This window comes from Notamacropus eugenii, chromosome 2 (genome assembly GCF_028372415.1).
Source record: "Notamacropus eugenii isolate mMacEug1 chromosome 2, mMacEug1.pri_v2, whole genome shotgun sequence".
NCBI classification, from domain to species: Eukaryota; Metazoa; Chordata; class Mammalia; order Diprotodontia; family Macropodidae; genus Notamacropus; species Notamacropus eugenii.
In genome coordinates, this window is record NC_092873.1 from 304,252,335 (window position 1) to 304,272,937 (window position 20,603).

A 20,603-nucleotide genomic window follows, 5' to 3' on the forward strand; every position below is an offset into this window, starting at 1 on the left:
CAGAGTTCCCAAGCCCTGGCCTTGGACATCAATCAACTCAGTTACTTTACTCTGGGTGGAACTTGGAAATCTAAACTTTGTATCCCCCAAGATATCTTATTCAGGCTCATTCCTACAGCTTTTAGTTTTTATAAATGTATCTAAGCCCATTTCCTGTCCATAGTTTGAGGTGAACAAATACAGAAAACAAACCTTTCTGAAGATACATCTTTTCGAGGGTAACATCCTATTACCTTCTCTTTGAATTTTCTATAAAATGAAATTAATATTACTGCTTGAAATGGAGTTTCGAAACCGTCAATAAGTGGTGCGTTTGCAGGAATGTCATAATCTCATAGAAAGGGAGAGTATGATCGATGCCAGTTGTTACCCTGTGAGAGAAGACTTAATCTAAGCTCCGTCTGTAAATGTCCTGTTGGAATTTCGTGCTCCTTGTTGCATTATTTCTAAGACTTGTCCCCATTGCTCATTTACTTAAGTTAAATAGATTAGGTGTGGTGTGTTTTGGTTTTGGTATTTATTTCAGTTAATGTGGTCAATAAATTTATAAAAGGATGCACAGTTCACCATGGAATAGTGTCTTGGGTAGTCTTTAATTTGAGTAACAAAATGAAGACAAATATCTTGAAACTCAGTTTTAAAATTTTCAGTTATTTTTTATCCTTACTCTGGTTGCTCCAATAGTCTTTCAGTAGAGAGATGAAACATACAGAATTAGGGGCTGAAAACTTTATGCCTCTTTGTTTTCAGGTTTGTTATTGGGAGCAGTGTTTCCAGGTTACCTCATGCAGTAAAGTACAGGATTGCTGGAGTAGTCATTTGTGTGCTCAAATAGATTTAAAAAGTTATTCCCTTCCTGGGTGGTAAAAATCACTGTAATAAATGATAAGAACATACGGTATCTGTAAGTGATCAAGTTCAGTTTTAGTTTCTAACACTCTCCGTGGTCTGTAGATGATATTTTCAAGATTGTTGTTTTTAGTACATTACATAGAATGCCTAATAAATATTTTTTTGAATGAATGAATGTCATTTAAAACATGCCCAAAATGTTCCTAAATTTGGCCTGGGGATTGGCAAAAAAACCCCACAAACATTAAATTTATTGCAGTTGTAAGAAGATTGAATATTTTAGAGAACCAGTTGGTCCTCACCTGTGACTTTGGGATCACAAGGCATTGTATGTGGTTTTGATGAAATATATTTCTGTGATTACAGGTTATTTTTTTTTGTCCCAAATGTGTTATTTACATTATGGCGGGTCACTGAGGGAACTACTAGCATATCTTAAAGAGTAGAAAAAGATTGATTCAGACAGGCTTCAACTTCTTTCAAGAGCTTTTCTTTTTGGGGCAGGGGAGTAAAATGATATTTAACATTCTTAAAGAAGACAACATGGATAGAACTCAGGGCTTCGAGTCAAGAAGTCCTGAATTCATCTCCTCTTACCTCAGACATACAGAGTCCTTGTATGACCTTGAACAAGTCATTTAACCTCTTTATGCCTCAACTTCCTCAACTGTAAAATGGAGGTAATAACGCCCACCTCCCAGGGTTGTTGTGAGGATCAAATGAGATAATTTGTAAAGCAAGTAGTACAGTGTCTGGCACATAGTACACACTTAATAAATGCTTGTTTCTTTCCTTCCTCAGTTTCCTCTTTTGCAAAATGAGTGGTTAGGCTGATCATTAAGGTTTCTTCCAGTTATAATTCTGTGATCCTATAAACTTTTGGGCCACCTAGAAACTATGAGATAATGATGATTTTTTAAGGAGTGATTTATATAGTGACATTTCATTTAAATTTAATGAATAACTTTTAACCTTTTAAATCTTTTGAAAGAGATAATAAAGATTTAACTCCACCATAAGACTTTGAAACTCATCCCAGTTTCTGGGGCTAACTACACAAAGCTGTGAACAAGTGAAGTTTATCTTTTGGCACCATCAGCCTGTCTTTGTCTCTGCCTTGATACTCCCTCTCTGACCTGACTACCTCCCTTGTTCCTTTTTTTCTAGCAACCATTGTCCTATTTCAGTCATTTTACCCTTACTAATGCTGTTGTTGAGTCCTTTCATTCACCTCCCAACTCTATGAACCCATTTGGGGTGTTTTTGGCAAAGATACTGGAGTGGTTTGCCATTTCCTTCTCCAGCTTATTTTACAGATGAGGAACTGAGGCAATAGGGTGAAGTGACTTGGCCAAGGTCTGGATTTGAACTCAGGTTCTCCTGACACCTAACTGCCCTTACTGAAACTATATGAACTCAGTTACCTTTCCCAGGGACATTTGCATTTTTAAACCTTATCTCCAGTTGTGAAATAAAAGGCTGAGTTCCCTGTTAAAAGAATTGAGCATCTCTGCAAGTTAGGGAAAGAGCATTTTGAAGAAAAGAGCCACGTTGTAGGGAAGCCCAAATTGTTCGCTGTGGTGATTGCTGCTTTCTTTCAGACTGCAGGAGCACCTACACTAATTTACCTATCTGCAGCTTATATTTATGATCACTTTGGGAAGTAACTCATCCAAGCTGGAAGAACCACTGAATTGTTCCAATTTCGAGATTATTTATCTAGGCTAGTAAGAAAAGTGACTAAGATAGGTATTGGTGAGCCAAGGCTCTGGCTCTGACTTGGACTTTACCTATAAGTTTATTAAATCCTTCAACAATCCTTCCACACACCCCAAACCCTTCCTCCGACAACCAAATAAACAAACTCTACCTTTACTGGTTATTGTTTTTGTGAAATGCCCTGGACATTCACACAGATTGTAGCCATTTTATATCATGCATTCACTGCTATAAATCACATTCAAAGTCGATAGGAGTTCAAGGCACATTGGAGCATGGTTTCTAGAGATGAGGGGGCTTGAAACCAGGTTATAAGAAACAGCAAAAATAATTGAATGTGTCTAGCTTGGAGAAAAAATTTGGGGACCTGATTGCATGATTTGAAAGGGTGCATAAAATATTCAGTTACAATATTTCTTAAACAACATCTATTCCAAACCATACTCTTCCCCCCTGCCCCATACGATTTTTATATATGAGGAAAGTGAGATCCAGGCAGTGTCACAAGTTGGGCAATAGGTAGAAAAGCCAAGATTTGAATCAAGTTCATCTGACTTCACATCTGTCTGCCTATGTCAGTTGGAAGGAGGGAATAAATTTGTTCTTTGTGGCCTTGGAGGGTAGAATTAGAAACAATGAGTAGACGTTGTAGGGAGGCATATTTTGCCTCAGTATAAGGAAGACCTTTCTGATAGAGGTGTCCAGAAAAGTTGAATGAACTGCCAACTAGAGGCTGAATAAACTGCTTGAGGAAAGGGGACTTCTGCTTTAGGTAGGAGTTGGATTAGATTCATGTTCCTTCCAGCACTAAGATTTTATGATCATATGCTCTAAAACAACTTAGTAGAGGGAAATGGAAAAGTCTGACAGGCGTAGTACTTACGAGTGCTAAATAAATGCTTTTCATTCATTCTCATTCCACCTCTGCCCTTAAGTATCCTCCAAACTTTGTAATTTTTCTGTGCTGTGTTGATTTGAAACTTGATTATGTTTGGAGTAGGGATGGGAGAGAGAAATTGATAAATAATTGTTCTGAATGGTAGAATATTTATTAATTCTTTCCATCTCTTTTTTCCTATAAATAAAATTAGGCACTTTAATTTTATAATGACTACATTGTAGCCACAGACCATGAGTATTTTTTATATAGGATTATTTATTATAATAAATACATTGTAACCAGAGAAGTATTAATACGTTAATATGGTGACTGACAAGCCAAGCTTCAGACCTTTCTAGTTACCACTTGAATGGTGTGACTGGTCCAGGTAACACAGTTTTCCTTTTGCCCATAGCAAGACCTTAACAGTAACACGTTATCAGGCTAGCCATCTTCAATGCCACAAAATCTGCTTTACTACAGAAATGAAAATTTATAATGGCATAAATCATGCAGATAGAGGCAGTATACATTTCAGCTTAGATGAATTTTCGTTAGACATCTCCAGTTTCAAATGCTTCTCCCTGCCTCAGTTCTCGCTGTCCTCACTGCACTCTATCTTCCACTCAGCTGTCAAATTGATCCTTCTGAAACATGTTTGACCGTATCACACCCTGAACCCCCTATTCAAAAAACTCCAGTGACTATTACCTTTGGATCAAATATAACATCTGTTTGTAACTTGGCCCCTTCTTACCTCCCCTCCATATATATTCTATGATCCAGGGAAACTGCCCTTCTTGCTATTCCTCCAATATGATACTCCATTTCCTGACTTAGCATTTTTTCCTGGCTGATCCCCATACCTGGAATTCTCTCCCCTCTCCTGTCTTCCTTCAAGTCTTATCTAAATCCCTACTGTCTGCAAGAAAGTTTTTCCAGTCCTCCATTGTGAGTCTTCCCACTCCTGACTCTTCCTAATTTATTTAATACATGTCTTGTTTGTATGTAGTTATTGTCATATTGTCTCCCCCATTAGCCTATGAGCTGCTTGAGAGTAAAAACTGTCTTGAGGGGACCAGAGCATCCCCAAAGCTTAATCTAGTGCCTAGCACAGAGTAGGTGCTTCATAAATGCTTGTTGACTCTTTCTATCCAGCCACTGATATCCAGCTTGTCTTTGACCTAGTATTCATCCCTGTTCTGAGAATTTTGTTCTCTTTATAGTTTTACTCTGGATGCATGATAAGTTTTTTGTTCCCCATGACTACAGAAAGAAAGAAAAAATCTGGTCTCCTAATTCCTACTCTCAAACTTACACTGGATTAGATTCCCAGACTCTGAGCTGACATATTCCCATCTTCCATAAACTTAAATGCTTTCTATTTCTAACTGTCCTTTACTTCTCGTTCAGATACTTGAGTTCTGTCATTTATTATTTCATGAATTTATAGACTCACTGAAGGTATTCTGTTTTTCTTGGCTAAAGCATTTTTCTAAATGCTAGAGATGTATCTTGCTTAACCGTTCACATGTTCTATGTGCTAGAACCTGGAAGTACGTTAATACTTTGTTGTAATGTTATTCACCATTGTGGAATATTGCAGTAGTTTATAAGAAAGAATGTTGTTTTGGTACCAGTAGGAAGACCTTGACTTGTACATATATGTGTACCCTGCCACTGCCATTTGTCCCCCCAGTCTTGAAGGAGCATATAAGAAATGAGCATTGGAGAAAACACACTGACCTTAAACACAAGCAAGACCTGGATTGAATAGTCCTCCCTCTGATACTACAAACTACCAATAATGAACTCTCGGCCTCAGTTACTTCATCTATAAAAGGAAAACAGTAAATTTCTATAATGACTGTTAGCATACAAAGTTTTTGTGACGATAGATTCTTTTTATCTTCAGTTTGCCCTATGATTCTAATAGAGTTGAGCAGTTTTCATTTGATGTCTCAAAATATAGTGTCCAGGCTTTTAAAAAATCCCAGAACACAACAACAACAAAAATAATTGTTTTCAGGGAGCCCAATGATTCTTTTTTTAAAAAATTTTATTTATTTATTTTAGTTTTCAGCATTCATGTCCATAAGTTTTAAATTTTCTCCCCCTCCCTTCTCAAGATGGCATGCAGTCTGATATGACTGTACACATACATTCCTATTAAACACTTTCACATTAGTCAACACTTGCATAGAAGAATTTTAACAAATGGAAGAAACCATGAGAAAGAAAAAAACAAAACAAAAAAGAAAATAGTCTGCTTTAGAGCCCAATGATTCTTAAATTCTCTCCCTGATTTGTTTTGCAGGTCACTTTTTTTCGTATTAAGTATCTTTTACTTTCTTCTAACTTTTAATTCTTTTGATTTTGTTGTGTTTTGTTTTTGTTTTTGTTTTTTTGGATTTTTTTGCTGTTTAATGGAGTCATTGATTTCTATTTGCTTTCTTCTAGGTTTCAGGGACTCCATTTCTTGAGTAAGGTTTTGGTTATTTTTTTACCCAAGGTCTTTCTCTTCTAAGCCTCTCATTGTCCTTCCAATTCTTTCCTTCAAAACTTAAATAAAAATTTTTTTTTCTATTTTGCTTCGTTTCTTTTAGGTATTTGTACACTCTTTTTGAAAAATCCATTTTTTTTTCCTTTTGAGTCTTTGCTTGCAGTTGTCCTCCTTCCTTTTTAGAGAGCTCTAGGTTTGCAGTAATTTTTGATACTGGGTAATTTTTTTTTTTTAAAATGCAGTCCCCTCTTCAGCTTTAGTTCTTGAATAATTTACTTTGTACTAGGCTTAGGCTTTCCTCCCTTCCTCCCTCTTACACTTTTGAATGGGTATTTAGCCCTGCTTGGTCTAGCCCTGGGTTCTTAGGCTGATCTCCACCTCCTGGAATCAGGGCCCCCCACAACTTTGAGGTTCAGCATGCTAGATGTTCAAGGGTCTTTCTCTCTCACTCACAAACACACACACACACACACATACATATATACATATGTATATATCTTAGGACAGAGTGTTAGAGACCATAGAGTCCCTGGTCTCCCTGGGGCTTCCAGGGTTGCCACTCCAGGGCTTTGTCAGGGGAGTCCTCTACCCTTGCTGCTACCAGATATAGAACCTTGCAAAGTTCACACCTGTTCCATCTGTAGTCACACAGTGCTCACTTTCCTTGAGTGGTCCCTTTTCCTATTGATCACAGACTTCTGGCAACTTTTTGTACAATTCTAGGGTGGATGATGTCATAGTTTCTCATTAATTTCTTGATCATTATTCAGTCTGGTGGGAACTTCAAGGTTTTACTGAAATAATAGATATGGTAGAGCTGGGCAACCTGCCTTCTGTTTTTGGTGAAAAGTCTGAGTTAGTTGTTTGTAAGATGCAATTTACCTGTTTTCACCCATCTGAAAAATACTTTTAGTTACTGGTTCCTATGGTGATTTGAGGTTTAGTAGTTAAGTATGTGTAAAGAACTCAGAGATCTCAATAAAATTCACCACAAGGGCATATTTTCACACTGCCTTGGCTTGGAGTTCCACATTTGTTTGTTAGGACATCAGATCATTATGTTGGTTTTTAGTTGTATTAGTGTTTGTTATTAAACATGAAAAATGTACTGTTTGGCGTAGGGAGAATTGTGCCTTCTTATAATAGGAGATAACAATTTCCAATTTGCTCTGTTTTTCAAAAGGTACTCTGACAATAATTAAAATTGTTTGGAGAAATTTTATATTCCTGGATTGGGTTTTTTTTCTTTCATTTTTATAGAGACAGTGTAACAGTTTCAATTATCATCTTTATCCAAATAACTCCCAGAACTGTGTCTCCAATTCTGCCCTCTCTGCAGAGCTCTAGTCCTATATCAGCAGTTGCCTATGAAACATTTAAAGTTAGATATCCCTTAGGCATCTCAAGCTCAAAATGTTCAAAGCAGAATTTATTATCTTCCCTCCCAAAACCCATTCTTCTCCCAGACTTCCCTGTTTCTGTCAAGGGCATCACTAACCTTCCAGTCAGCCAGGTTTGCAATCTTGATTTTATCTTCCTCCCTTCATTCCCTTTCACCCCACACATCTCATCAGTTGTTCCATACAGCTGCCTTTGTGACTTTCCTAAAGTATAAGTCACTTCTCCATAAATTCCAGAGCCTCCCTCTTAATTTCTGCGGTCAAATTTAAATCCTCTATTTGGCTTGACAGTCTTGATAACTAGGCCCCAAATTCAGTGTCCTTCTGCATCACTCCCCTTCACTGGCTTTGTGTTCCAATTTTACTGGTCTACAATACACACATGATAATGCCATTAACTAGGGCTCCCCCATGACTGGAATTCTCTTGGTCCTTATTTCCATCTATTGGAATTCCTTGTTTCTTTCAAGAACTGCATTCTACATGAAGCCCTTCCTTATTCCACTCCTGGGCCCCCACCCCCTTCCACTGCTCTTCTTCCCAAAACTACACACTATATATTCTGCATACTTTTTAATATGTTCACTTGTTGTGCCCCTTCACCCCCACCCCCCACCTCCCACCTAAGCTTCTTAGAGGGCAGGGACATGTGTTACTTTACACTCCCAGAACTTAACCTGTTTCCCTTAGCCCTTAGCTGCAGCTTCATAAATACTTACAGAGTAATTGAATAACAGCTTAAATGTGAATTTGGTGCTTTAATTTTAGGGGGAAAGGTTTGCATACATTGTCATTTCTTATTTCCATTGTACCTATCTTAGGGTCATAAGATTTAGAGCTGGACTATTTGAGACCAGTCCCCTCATTTTACAGATGAGAATATTAAGAGATGTTCAGCAAAACTACTAACACATCTGACATAGATGTAGTATTCCATAATGAAGGTAGGGGTATACTTTCCATTATTGTTTAGGTCCAAGATTGGTCATTTTAATTTGTAGCATTCAATTGGATTGCTTCTTGTTTTTTCCATTTACATTGTTGTAGTGTGTATATTGTTTTCTTGGTTCCATCAGTTCTTGCAAGCCTTTCCGTGCTTCTCAGTATTTATATTTGTCAGTTTATACAGCACAGTAATATTCTATTACATTCATGTACCATAACTTGGTTTTTAAAAATGTGTTTTCATCAATATATGCAAGGCAGCTGAGTGGCATAGTAGATAGAGCACTGGCCCTGGAGTCAGGAGGACCTGAGTTGAACTCAGACCTCAAACACTGACTAGCTGGATAACCCTGGGCCAGTCACTTAACTGCTGTCTGCCTCAATTTCCTCAGCTATAAAATTGTGGTAATAATAGCATCTACCTGCCAGGGTTATTATGAGAATCAAATGAAATCATAATGTTAAAGCAAGCGCCTAGCACAGTGCGCAACACCTAGTGAGTGCTGTATATAAATGTTAGCTATTAATAGCTTTTGTTTTTACATCACCAAAATTTCTCCCAGCATTACTTCCCCTTCCACTTCCAGAGAGCCATCCCATGGAACAAAGAATTTTTTTAAGAAGGGGGGGAAATCAAAACTAATTAAACCATGATGACCACTACAAAGAAGAGGAATGGGAGTGCTTTCTCATATCTCTTTTTTGGAGTCATGTTAATTTTTTATACTTTTGCATCATTTAGATTTTGATTGTTTTGTGATCTTTCTTTCCATTTACATTTTTGTTATTGTGTACATTATTTTCTTGACTCTCTTTGTTTCAGTCTGCATCAGTTCATGCAAGTCTTTCCGTGCTTCTTATATATATCATATTCACTGTTTATTACAGCACAAAAATATTCCATTAAATTCATGTATCACAATTTGGCCATGTTCCTACTTCTTTGCTCCCACACACAAAAAAAATGCAGTAACTATTTTGATGTATATGGGAACTTCTTATCATTGATCTTCTAGGGCTATATGTATTGTGTTCCAATAGTTCTCCATACTCAATGGTAAATCAATATTAATGTCCTGGTGTTTTGGTTTTTTAAAGAAATGTTTGTTGAAAATGTGTGTATGGCCAAATATATCTTAAAGAATTCACGCTTTCATGCTCACAAGATATGTTTGAGTGCTTAGATGTATAAGACATTGTGCTGAAGGTGTACAGTTAACTTTTTTGCCTTCAGGAAATTTAGCAGCAAAAAGACATGTTGTAAGCATCAGTATATAAATGTCAAGGCTGGGATAACAATAATACCTCAGTAATCCAAAATTTCAATCAGTAAACATTTATTAAGCACCTTAAGTATGCAGGTACTATGCTAGGCACTGAAGATGCAAAGATAGAAATGAGATAGTTTCTGCCTCTAATGAGCTTGCTAAATTATATTGGAGGAAACAACATGGCACGTTAGGGACAAGGTAATAAAGGTGAGGGGAGAGGTTCTGGCAACCAGAAGGATCTGGATAGGACTCATTTGGAAGAAGTTGATAGTTGAGCTGAACTTTAACAGAAGCTAGGGATTCCAAGAGGGGTATTTAAGGAGCGAGTGAATTCCAGGCATAGGAAACAGTTGTGAAAAGGCCAAGACAAGTTCAAAGAAAGAGAAAAGGAACATATATATACAGAAATATTTATAATCATTCTTTTTTGTAATAGCCAAAAATGGATGACTAAGGGGATCATATTCCTTTAGGGTATGGTTAAGCAAATTATGATATAGGGACATAATGATTGTACCATAAGAAATGACTAAGTGGTCAGTTTCCAAGGAAAGTGGGAAATCTTTTATGACCTGATGATGCAAAACAAAATGAGCAAAACTAGAAGAACAATTTATGTAATGACAACAATATTAGAGAGAAAAAAAATTTGAAAACTCAAAACTCTTTCAGTGTGGTGAAAAACCAGAAGATTAAAGATGAAATATGCATCTCATCTTCTCTGCCAGAGAAGTAATAAGCAGTAATAAGAATTAATAAACTGTATAGAGGCATACATTTTTGGCCATAGCTGATGTGAGAATTTGTTTTGCTGGGCTATACATATTTATGATGGCAGTTTTATTATTTGTTTTGGGGTCTTTTTTGTGTGTGTGTGTGTTTATTTTTTTCCCTGATGAGGAGGAGACTCTTAGGAAAGACAGAGTATAAATGTATTTAGAAATAATGAAATAAAAATTTAGAAGGCAGGATATTGTGTGTGAAGAAAAGCAAGAGTTGACTAGACCATAGATGCCTTGATGAGTAACATAGTTTAGTAAGTGACAGATTCAAGAGAATATGAATCCATTTTCTGACTATAGATACAGTCCTTTTCACATCACACTACTAGAAAAGCTATATTTGAACCTTGGACCAGTCAGATTATTTCCCAGTATACACTACTGGAATAAAAAAGTGAGAGTCAGTCCACATTTATTAAGTGCCTACTATGTGCACGGCACTGTACTAAGTACTAGGGGATACAAAGAAAGATATAAGGTAATTCCTGCCCTCAAGGAGCTCACAATCTAATGAAGGAGACCATAGTTTTTAAAAAACAGCTGAGGGTAGGAGAGGTTACCCAGTGGGGTGAAAAGGGGATTAGAAATGATAAGGTCATGAATCAGACTGGGAGATGATCAGAGGAGGTGTGGATCCAAGTTGGTTTTATTTCAAAGTATAATGAGTTACAGGTTTTTTGTTTTGTTTTAAATTTTTTCAATAGCTTTTGTTTTTAAATCACTTTTATTTACAAATATAACTTCTTCTCCTTTCCAGAGAGCTATCCTTTGTTACAAATAGATCTAGATTTGGGCTTTATGTGCCAAAATAATTGTATTTGATTCTAGGGATGATGAGTCCCACTGGAGTTTATTGAGTAGGGAAGTGATATGATCAAATCTGAGTGAGAGGTTACTTTTAGCTTGAATTATAATAAAAGGTTTCATAGAGGAAATTACTTTTGACCTGTGTCCTTGAAAGCTGGATAGGATTCCACAAGTGGAGGTTGGGAATTGATTCTAAAAAGAAGGAACAACATGAGTAAAGGTGGAAACAGCAATATATAAAGGGTGTGATTGGAGGACAGTGCAGGATGGTCTTTGGAGAGCTCTTCCCAGATGCTCCACTATTTAAGAATAGCATCCAGGAAATTCCCATTTCCCACCCCAGCCACTTTCCTGGACTTTATCATCTCCAGAAATTCATCAGATGAAATCACCTAGAAAACTCACACCTCCTGAGATCATTTCCCAGGCTGGCTTTTGATCTCATCGTCTCTAACCTCCTCCTTTTCAGCTTCTTAAAAAATCTCTGGTCTTCCCTTTTAGATTGTGAGATCCTTGAGAGCAGAAACTGTCTTATGCCCTTCTTTGTATTCCCTGTGTTTAGTACAGTGCCAGGCATATAGTAGACACTAAATGTGTATTGACTCTTTCTGATTTGAGTGTTACATCCTGGGTACTGGACTTAGGTTCAAATATAGTTTTTCCAGTGGTGTAATGTTTTGAAAAGAATTGGATCTATGGTCAGGAGATGGATTCGTATTCTCCAGTAGCTGCCACTTATTGGCCATGTGAACAAGTTAATTTCTTAATTTCTTTGATTCTATTTGTTTATCTGATAATACTTGCAGAACCTATTTCACAGAGTTGTCACAAAAATTATATGAAATAACTGGATATAAAGTACTTTGTAAATGATGTATGGTGTAATAGACATATCAGATGCTTTTTATGATGTTGTTAGTGAAGGATACAGTGGATAGAGAACCAGTGCAGGAGTCAGGAGGACCTGAGTTCAAATGTCACCTTAGACACTTGACACTCACTAGCTGTGTGACCTTGGGCAAGTCACTTAACCCCAATTGCCTCATCCTGGGTCATCTCCAGTCATCCTGGTGAATATCTGGTCACTGGATTCAGATGGCTCTGGAGGAGAAGTGAGGCTGGTGATTTGCACAGCCCTCCCTCACTCAAAGTCAAGTGCAAGGCATATCATTATTTCTCTGATGTCATGGTCTTCTTCAGCAACGAAGGACGAACACACAGTGAAGAGATAAGGAAGATAATTTAGGTCAGATTGTAGAGGGCCTTTAATGCCAGGTTAGGGAGTTTGCTCTTCATTTGACAAGCAGTGAGAGCCATTGGAATCTTTTAAGCAAAGTAATATGAGGCAGAGCTTTTAAGAAAAATTGATTTGGTAATGTTTCTTTGGATGGATTTAGATGGAGGAGAACCTGGGAGCAAGAAAAACAATTAGGTGGCTAATCCTGTAGTCCAGAGGTAAGGTAACCTCCTGTAAGTTATTTGCTGTGGGACTAGAAAGATAGAAACTGATATCATAAGTTATGAAGCAAGAATTATCGCTGATTGGATATGGGATGGTGAGTAATGGTGAGTCAGAGACTCCAAACTGACTGAGAGAATGATAATGCCATGAGCAGAGCTAGATGGGTCAAATTAAATATCTGTTTTACCTATGTTTATTTCTGACTGGAAGGATCTGTTGAACAATTGAAAATGTGGGGCTGAACCTAAGGAAAGAAGTTAGGATTAGCAAGAGAGAGGAAAAGGGAGGGGAAATATTTAGGAGTCTTCTATATAAAAGCAATTTATGAAGCTATAGGAGTAGATTCTCCAAGGAAGTGCAAAGACAAAATTTGTACAGGTAAGAGTGTAAGCTTTGGGAAACTGGAGGCGAGAAACCAAAAAAAGAAAATGTCAAAGATAAGAGAACCAGGATTACATAGCTTTGTCCACGGGGAAAGGATTAGGAAAAAAAGGAAATGAGTGGAACTTTTAGATTCCCTGAAATTATTACTTGCAGGTATTATCCAAACTTGCTTTATTGCCTAGCTAGTTTGTCACTTGTTTAGAATCAGTCCAATTTAGTGTGCTATTTTAAAAAATTTATTCATTATACTGTTGCTTTTAAGAAAATATATATCACTTCCCAGTTGCCTCTCCACAAAAGAACCCTCCTTTTGTTAACAAGAAGCATAAGTAAAACACACCCAATTGTTGTTCATGTTTTATAATGTATGTTTTATTCTGTACTTGTGGTCTATCACCTTTCTTCTGAGAGAGGTTTCATCAGTATCTTTCTGGTATCGTGTTAGGTCTGTATTTCATCAATATCTTTCTGGTATCATGTTAGGTCATTGCATTGATCTGTGTACTGGTGTTTTTTAGTGTTCTCCTGTACATTTTCCATGGTTTTTGTATATAACCTTACTTCATTTCTGCTTACTTCTCTACATTAGTTCATGTGATTTCCCAAGTTTCTCTTATAGTTTTTTTCTTACAGTGCAGTAATTATATTACATTTATAGTTTGGCCAGCCTTTGTCGAATTCATGGACACATCACAGTTTCCAATTTTTTTTCTATCACGAAAAGTGATGCTATAAATATTTTGGTGTATATAGAACTTTTCCCTCTATGATGTGCTTAGGAGTGTATACCCAGTCGTGATATTACCAAGTCAAATGACATAAATAATATACTTCCGAATCATTTTCTAGAATGATTGGACCAATTCACAACTCTATCAGCAACTTATTTATTTCATAGTTCCATAGATTTAGAACTGAAAGAAACGTTGGAGGTCATCTGATTTACCCCTGTCATTTTATAAATGAGGTAGCTGGGATCTTGAGAATTTAAGTGATTGACCCAAGATCACACAAGTTCATAAGCTAATAGATCTAGAGCTAGAAGAGACCTCAGAGGTCATCTAATCCAGTTTCCTCATGTTGCCAATGAGGAAACTGAGGCTTAAAGAAGTTAAGTGATTTTTCCATGATCGGCCAGCTAGTGAGTGTCAAGATATGGGACCTGAACCTAAAGCTTCCAAATCTCATGTTCTGTCCACTGAGTCACTAACTAGCCAGTAACTGTCAGAATACAGATTTTAACCGAGGTCCTCTGATTACAGATGCATTTGTCTTTAGTACCATACTATATTGTATTAGTGTGCCTGCCTTTCCACAGCCCCTCTAATACTGACTTTTTTTTATTATGTTTTATTTTCTTTACCAATTTACTGAGTATGGCTAGTTTGCATTCTTTTGCAAATAATGATATGGAGAACTTTGTCATGTGATTGTTGATTATTGACTTGTTTCTTTCTTAAAGTCAGCTAGTCAGCAAGCATTTATTAAGTACCTTTTATGTAATAGGCACTGTATTAAGCACTGGGGACATACAAAGAAAGGCAAAAAACAGTCCCTGTCATCAAGGAGCCTATAATCTAATGAAGGAGAAAACCTGAAAACAGCTGTGTAAAACAAGATAAATGCAGTCTTCAATTGGAGTTTATCTCAGTGGAAAGGCGCTAACATTAAGGGGGATCAAGAAATGGCTCTTAAGTAGGGGACGTTGAAAGAAACCAGAGAAGGCAGAAATGAGGAGGAAGTCCACACGTAAAACTGCATGGACTTGGAGATGGAATATGAAAGGAATAGTAAGGAGGCCAACTACATCGTATTGTATAAGAAGGCTAGAAATGTAGTAAGGGGCCAGGTTATGAAGTTTTACATGCTGGAAGACTTTATATTTAATTCTGTAGGCAATAAGAAGCCACTGGAGTTTATCAAGTAGGGAAATGACATAATTAGACCTGTGCTCCCATAGCGTCACCAGTGGAATATGACCTAGAGGAGAGGCTAGAGGCACTGAGACCAAACAGAAGGCTATTACAGTAGACTAGCCTTGAGGCGATAAGACCTAAAAGGGCCATCCCTTGAGCGACTACTTAAAGAAACCTATTCATTGAATGGGTGGGTATATCTCACTCAAAGTGAGAATGCTATAAGACCTTTACCTGAAATGAGCAGGGTCTCCCATTGCATCCTGGACCATTTCCAGCCAGCCTGATGAATATCAGGCCACTGGACCCAGATGGCTCAGGAGAAGAAAGTGAGGTTGGTGACTTTGCACAGCCCTCCCTCAGTCAAACCAAAGTCAACTGTAAGTCATGTCATCATCTTGATGTCATGGCCCTCTTTGAGAATGAAGGACAAACATATCAAACAACCAGGGTGGTAACAGTGTCAGTGGAGAAAAGATGTGTATGTTTGATGTTGCAAAGTTAAACTCAACAGGACTTGGAAGCGTATTGATGTCTTTTTATATTAAGGGAAAATCTGTCTGAATCCCAGTTGTTAAATGGTACAAAGTATTAGCTTAAACCTAAATTTTGGCAAACTACTTTCAGGTTTTCCCTGTGGGGCAGCTAGGTGGTGCAGTGGATAGAGCACCAATGCAGGAGTCAGGAGGACCTGAGTTCAAATCTTACCTTAGACACTTGGCACTCTCTAGCTGTGTGAGCTTGGGCAAGTCACTTAACCCCAGTTGCCTCATCCTGGGTCATCTCCAGCCATCCTGATGAATATTTGGTCACTGGATTCAGATGGCTCTGGAGGAGAAGTGAGGCTGGTGACCTGCACAGCCCTCCCTCACTCAAAAACAAAGTCAAGTGTAAGTCATGTCATTATTTCTCTGATGGCATGGTCTTCTTTGGCAATGAAGGACGAACATATGGTACTTGTCAAATAGGGAGCTCTTCCTTAATTAATTTGTGTTCTTGGGTTTATCAAGTTACTATATTTATTTGCTTCTGAATCCTGCTTATCTAGTCTTCTATACTAAGTTATCATTACACTTTTGTTGTTGTTGTTTAGTCATTCAGTCATGTCTGACTCTTTGTGACCCATGGACTATAGCACACCAGGCCCTTCTATCCTGATCAGGTTCATGTTTGTTGTTTCCATGACACTATCCATCTACTGTCTCCTTTTCCTTTTGCCTCTAATCTTTCCCAGCATCATCTTTTCTAATGGGTCCTATGAAGATAGGACCAAAGTATGTGACCAAAGTAGTTAAGCTTTAGTATTTGACCTTTCAGTAAATATCCTGAATTAATCTTTTTAAGTACTGACTGATTTGTTCTTGCTGTCCAAGGGATTCTCAAAAGTTTTCTCTAGCACCACGATTCAAAAGTGCCAATTTTGCAGCACCCAGCTTTCCTTACAGTCCAATTGCAAAGCCTTCCCTCACTCAGATCAAAGTCAATTGCAAGTCATGTCATCATGGTCGTCTTCAAAAAGGAAGAACAAACCACAACTCTCACAGCCATACACCGGAGCTTTGTCAGCAAGGTGATATCTCTACTTTTAGTATACTGTCCAGATTTTCCATAGCTTTCTTTCCAAGGAGCAAGCATCTTTTAATTTCATGGCGGTAGTTGCCATCTGCAGTGATCTTTGAGCTCAGGAATATAAAATCTGACATTGCTTCTATTTCTTCTCTCTGTTTGCCAGGAAGTTATGGGACCAGTTGCCAAGATTTTAGTTTTTTGATGTTAAGCTTGAAGCAGCTTTTACACTGTCCTCTTTCACTCTCATCAAGAGGTTTCTTAATTCCTCTTCACTTTCTGCTGCCAGAGTAGTACCCTTTGCATATCTGAGCTTGTTGGTATTTCTTCTAGCAACCTTAATTCCAACTTTTGATTCATCCAGCCTGGCATTTCACATGACTCTACTTCTTAACTAATAATACCAAAATGGTTTCATGATTTTTGCTTTATAATATAGTTTGAAGACTGTGCATATCAGTTTTTCTTTAGTCCTACTTTTTAAAAATTATTTCCTTTGAAATTCTTAATCTTTTTTTCCCCAAAAAATAAAATTTTAAATTATTTTTTCTAATTTTATTAACGTGGAGCAGCTAGATGGCACAGTGGATAGAGCACTAGGTCTGGAATCAGAAACGCCCATCTTCCTGAATTTGCCTTCAGACACTTATTAGCTATGTGATCCTGGGCAAGTCATGTAACCCTGTTTGCTTCAGTTTCCTCATCCGTCAGATGAGTTGAAGAAGGAAGTGACAAACCACCTCATTGTCTTTGCCAAAACAGAACATGAAACCAAAAACCCCAAATGGGGTCATGAAAAGTTGGGATGCATCTGAAAAAAGACTGAATAACAATTCCTTGCAAATTTGTTATACCACTAAAACTATAAATTTAAGTGTCCCATTCTGCACCTTTGTCAGTCAATAAACATTTATTAAATGCCTGCTGTGTTTCAGGGGCTGTGCTAAATGCTAGGGATACAAAAAGAGGCAAAAGATAATCCCTGCCCTCAAGAGGGTTGCAATGTAATAGGGAAGAGAACTTCCAGACAAGTATCTACAAAGTGTGCTACAGACAGGGTTAATAGCAGACAGCAGAAGGAATGCACTGTAATTAAGAGGCACTAGGGAAGGCTTTCCTGTAGAAGGTGATATTTTGGTTGGAACTTAAAGGAGGCCAGCGAGGTCAGTAGTCAGAGGGGAGGAAGGAGAGTGTTCTAGACATGGGGAAACAGTCAAAGAGAATTTCTGAAGCCATGACATGGAGAACCAAGAGGTAAAATTCATGTTTCATTATCAGTTAAAGAAAGATTGGTCATTGCATTGATCAGAATTCTGATGCCTTTCAGAATTGCCTTCCTTTACTTATTGTGATTATTGTATAAATTGTTCTGGTTTTGCTCACTTCACTTGCATTAGTGTGATTCAGGTTTAAATGAATTTGTAATAGTTGTCATTTCTTACAGCACAGTAATATGTTACATTTATATGCCAATATTTCTTCAGCTGTTCAGTTATTCCCACCTGATGTACACCCACATTGTTTCCATTTCTTTCTACCACAAAAAAAAGTGCTGCTTTAAATATTTTGTAGATACACATCCTCTATCTTTGGCTTTGACTTCTTTGGAGTATGTACCTAATAGTTCTATCCTTGAATCAACCTTCCTTGCTTTTTCCTGACATCAGTCCACCAAATCAATCTTGTAAATCTGTCAGAAAAAGAAATTAATCTGTTATGACATGTTTTTGACAACCTTATTCAGGCTTTTTGTAATTACCATTTCCTTTTCCACGTATTCACCAAATAGTTCTCTAATAATATGGTCTAGAACTTTCCCCAGGATCAAAATTAGACTCCCACTCTGTCACTGGGAGATTCTACTCTTCTTTTTTTATTTGAAAATAAGGAACACCTTTGTTCTTCTCTAGTTCTTTGGTGTCTACCCTGTTCACTCTCACTTTTCACAACCCTTCTGTTCCTGGCTACTACATACTAATGGTAATTAATCTCCATTGCACCTTCACTGGGACCTTTTATTCCATACCTTTAACTCTAACATAATAGACTCTGTAATACATTTCAAACCTTTTCTTCTCTCCTCAGATTGCCAATATACCACTGCCTCCTCTCTTCTTCTCAGCCAAGTTTACCTCATGAAGTCATTCATCATGAACACCTTCTCCCTAATTGCTATATCACATCTCCGATTTTCCGCAGTTTTGTTCCGAAGTAGATCTTTCTCATTGCCATGCCACCCATTGTATTTTGGCCTTGATCCTATCCCTTTCTACTACCTCTTCCTCCTTCCCACCGAACTTTTTACCCATGTGATCATCAGCAGGCATATAGTAAACACTAGCTTATGCTAGGTACTGTTGATGCTGGAGTTAAAGAGACAAACCCTGATGGTTCTGTCTTTGGGGAATTTGCATTCTGTTGGGGAAATGATACCATGTTCATAGATAAAGACTTACAAGATGTATACAAAATAAGTATACAGTGCTGGTGAGGGGCAGTGACAACTTGGTACATCAGGACAAGTCTCTTGATGCCTCTTGAACCAAATCTTGAATGAGATAGGGCTTCTGAGAGGCACAGTTAAAGAGGGGAGAGCATTCCACATATGGGAGACAATCTACACAAAGGTGTAGAGCTGAAAGGTGGAATGTCATATATGCTATGTGGCTGGAGTGTAGAGTGAATGAAGGGGAATAATGTGTAGTTGACCTGAAAAGGTAAACTGGAGCCTTATTGTAAAAGGCTTTAAATGCCAAATCAGATGATTTTGTCTCCTAGGGAGAATGGGGAGCCACTTTAGTTTTTTGAACTGGGGAGACACATGGTCATTGCTATAGAAATATTATCTTGGCACCTTTGTAGGGGATGGATCATAGCAAGGGAGAGACTGAATACAAATCAGGAGGCTTTTACAATAGTTCAGGTAAGAGGTAATGAAAGACTAAATTTAGGTGATTGTGGTGTTGATAGAAGACAGGTGAAGATCAATCAAACAGTAAATATTGAGTATCTACTATGTGCCAGGCACTGTGCTTAGCACTGGGATTACAAAAAGGTAAAAGATTGTCCCTGGCCTTAATGAGGTCACATTCTAATGGAGGAGACAGCAAATAAATATATACAAATAAGCTATATTCAGGTAAATAGGAAATAATTAAGAGAGGGAAGGCACTTGAATTAAGAGGGGTTGTGGGGGGTAGGCAGAGAAAGGGGTAGGCAATAAGAGAAAGAACATTCCAGGCATAGGGATAGCCAGAAAAAATGTCCAAAGCAGGGAACTGTCTTGTTCATGAAACAGCAAGGCATCAGGGTCACTGGATCCAAGATTACTTGGCAGAAAGTAAGATGTAAGAAGATAGGAGGGACGTAGAGAGCTTTGAGAGCTTTGAACGTCAAGAGGAGATTTTGCATTAATCTCACAGGCCATAGGGAGCCACTAGAATTTATTGAGTAGAGGCCTGATACGATCAGATTTGTGCTTTAAGAAAACCTGTTTAGTGGCTGAATAGAGAATAGATTGGAGTGAGGAGAACTGGTAGAACCACCTCCAGGCTATTGCAGTAACCCAGGAATGCGGTGATGGGGCCTGCACCAGAGCCGTGGCATGGCAGTGTCAGAGCAGAGAAAGGGATCTAATGGAGAGATATTGTAAAGGTGAAATTAACAGACCTTGGCAACACCTTGAATTTGGGGGTGAGACAGTGAAGAGTCCAGGATGACTCTCAGGTTGTGAGCCTGAGGGACTGAAAGGAGTGGAAGAGTTTAGGGGAAAAGATAATGAGTTCCATTTCAGACATGTTAGTTTAAGACGTCTGCTGGACATCTAGTTCAAGAGCCTGAAAGGCAGTTGGAGGTACAGGATTGGAGAACAGCAGAGAGGTTAAGAGCGGGATAGATAGAGATGATAATTAAGTCCATGAGAGCTGATGAGAAAACCAAGTGAAACAGTATAGAAGGAGAAGATAAGAGGGTCCAGGACTGGATCCTGAGGGAAACCTATGTGAACTGGAGGAGGATCTAGCAAAGGAGAAAGAGAAGAATCAGTCAAATAGGTAGGAGGATTAGTAGGAGAGGAGCATCTTGAAAACCTAGAGGAAAGACAGTGTCAAGGACAAA

The 20,603-nt window shown here is 38.0% G+C and overlaps 1 protein-coding gene across 7 annotated transcripts in view; it reads left to right on the forward strand.

Annotated features, from left to right (window-relative positions):
* The window catches only part of RPRD2 (regulation of nuclear pre-mRNA domain containing 2), a 98,844-nt gene that overhangs the window by 1,719 nt on the left and 76,522 nt on the right, over window positions 1–20,603 (forward strand). The window lies entirely within an intron of this gene.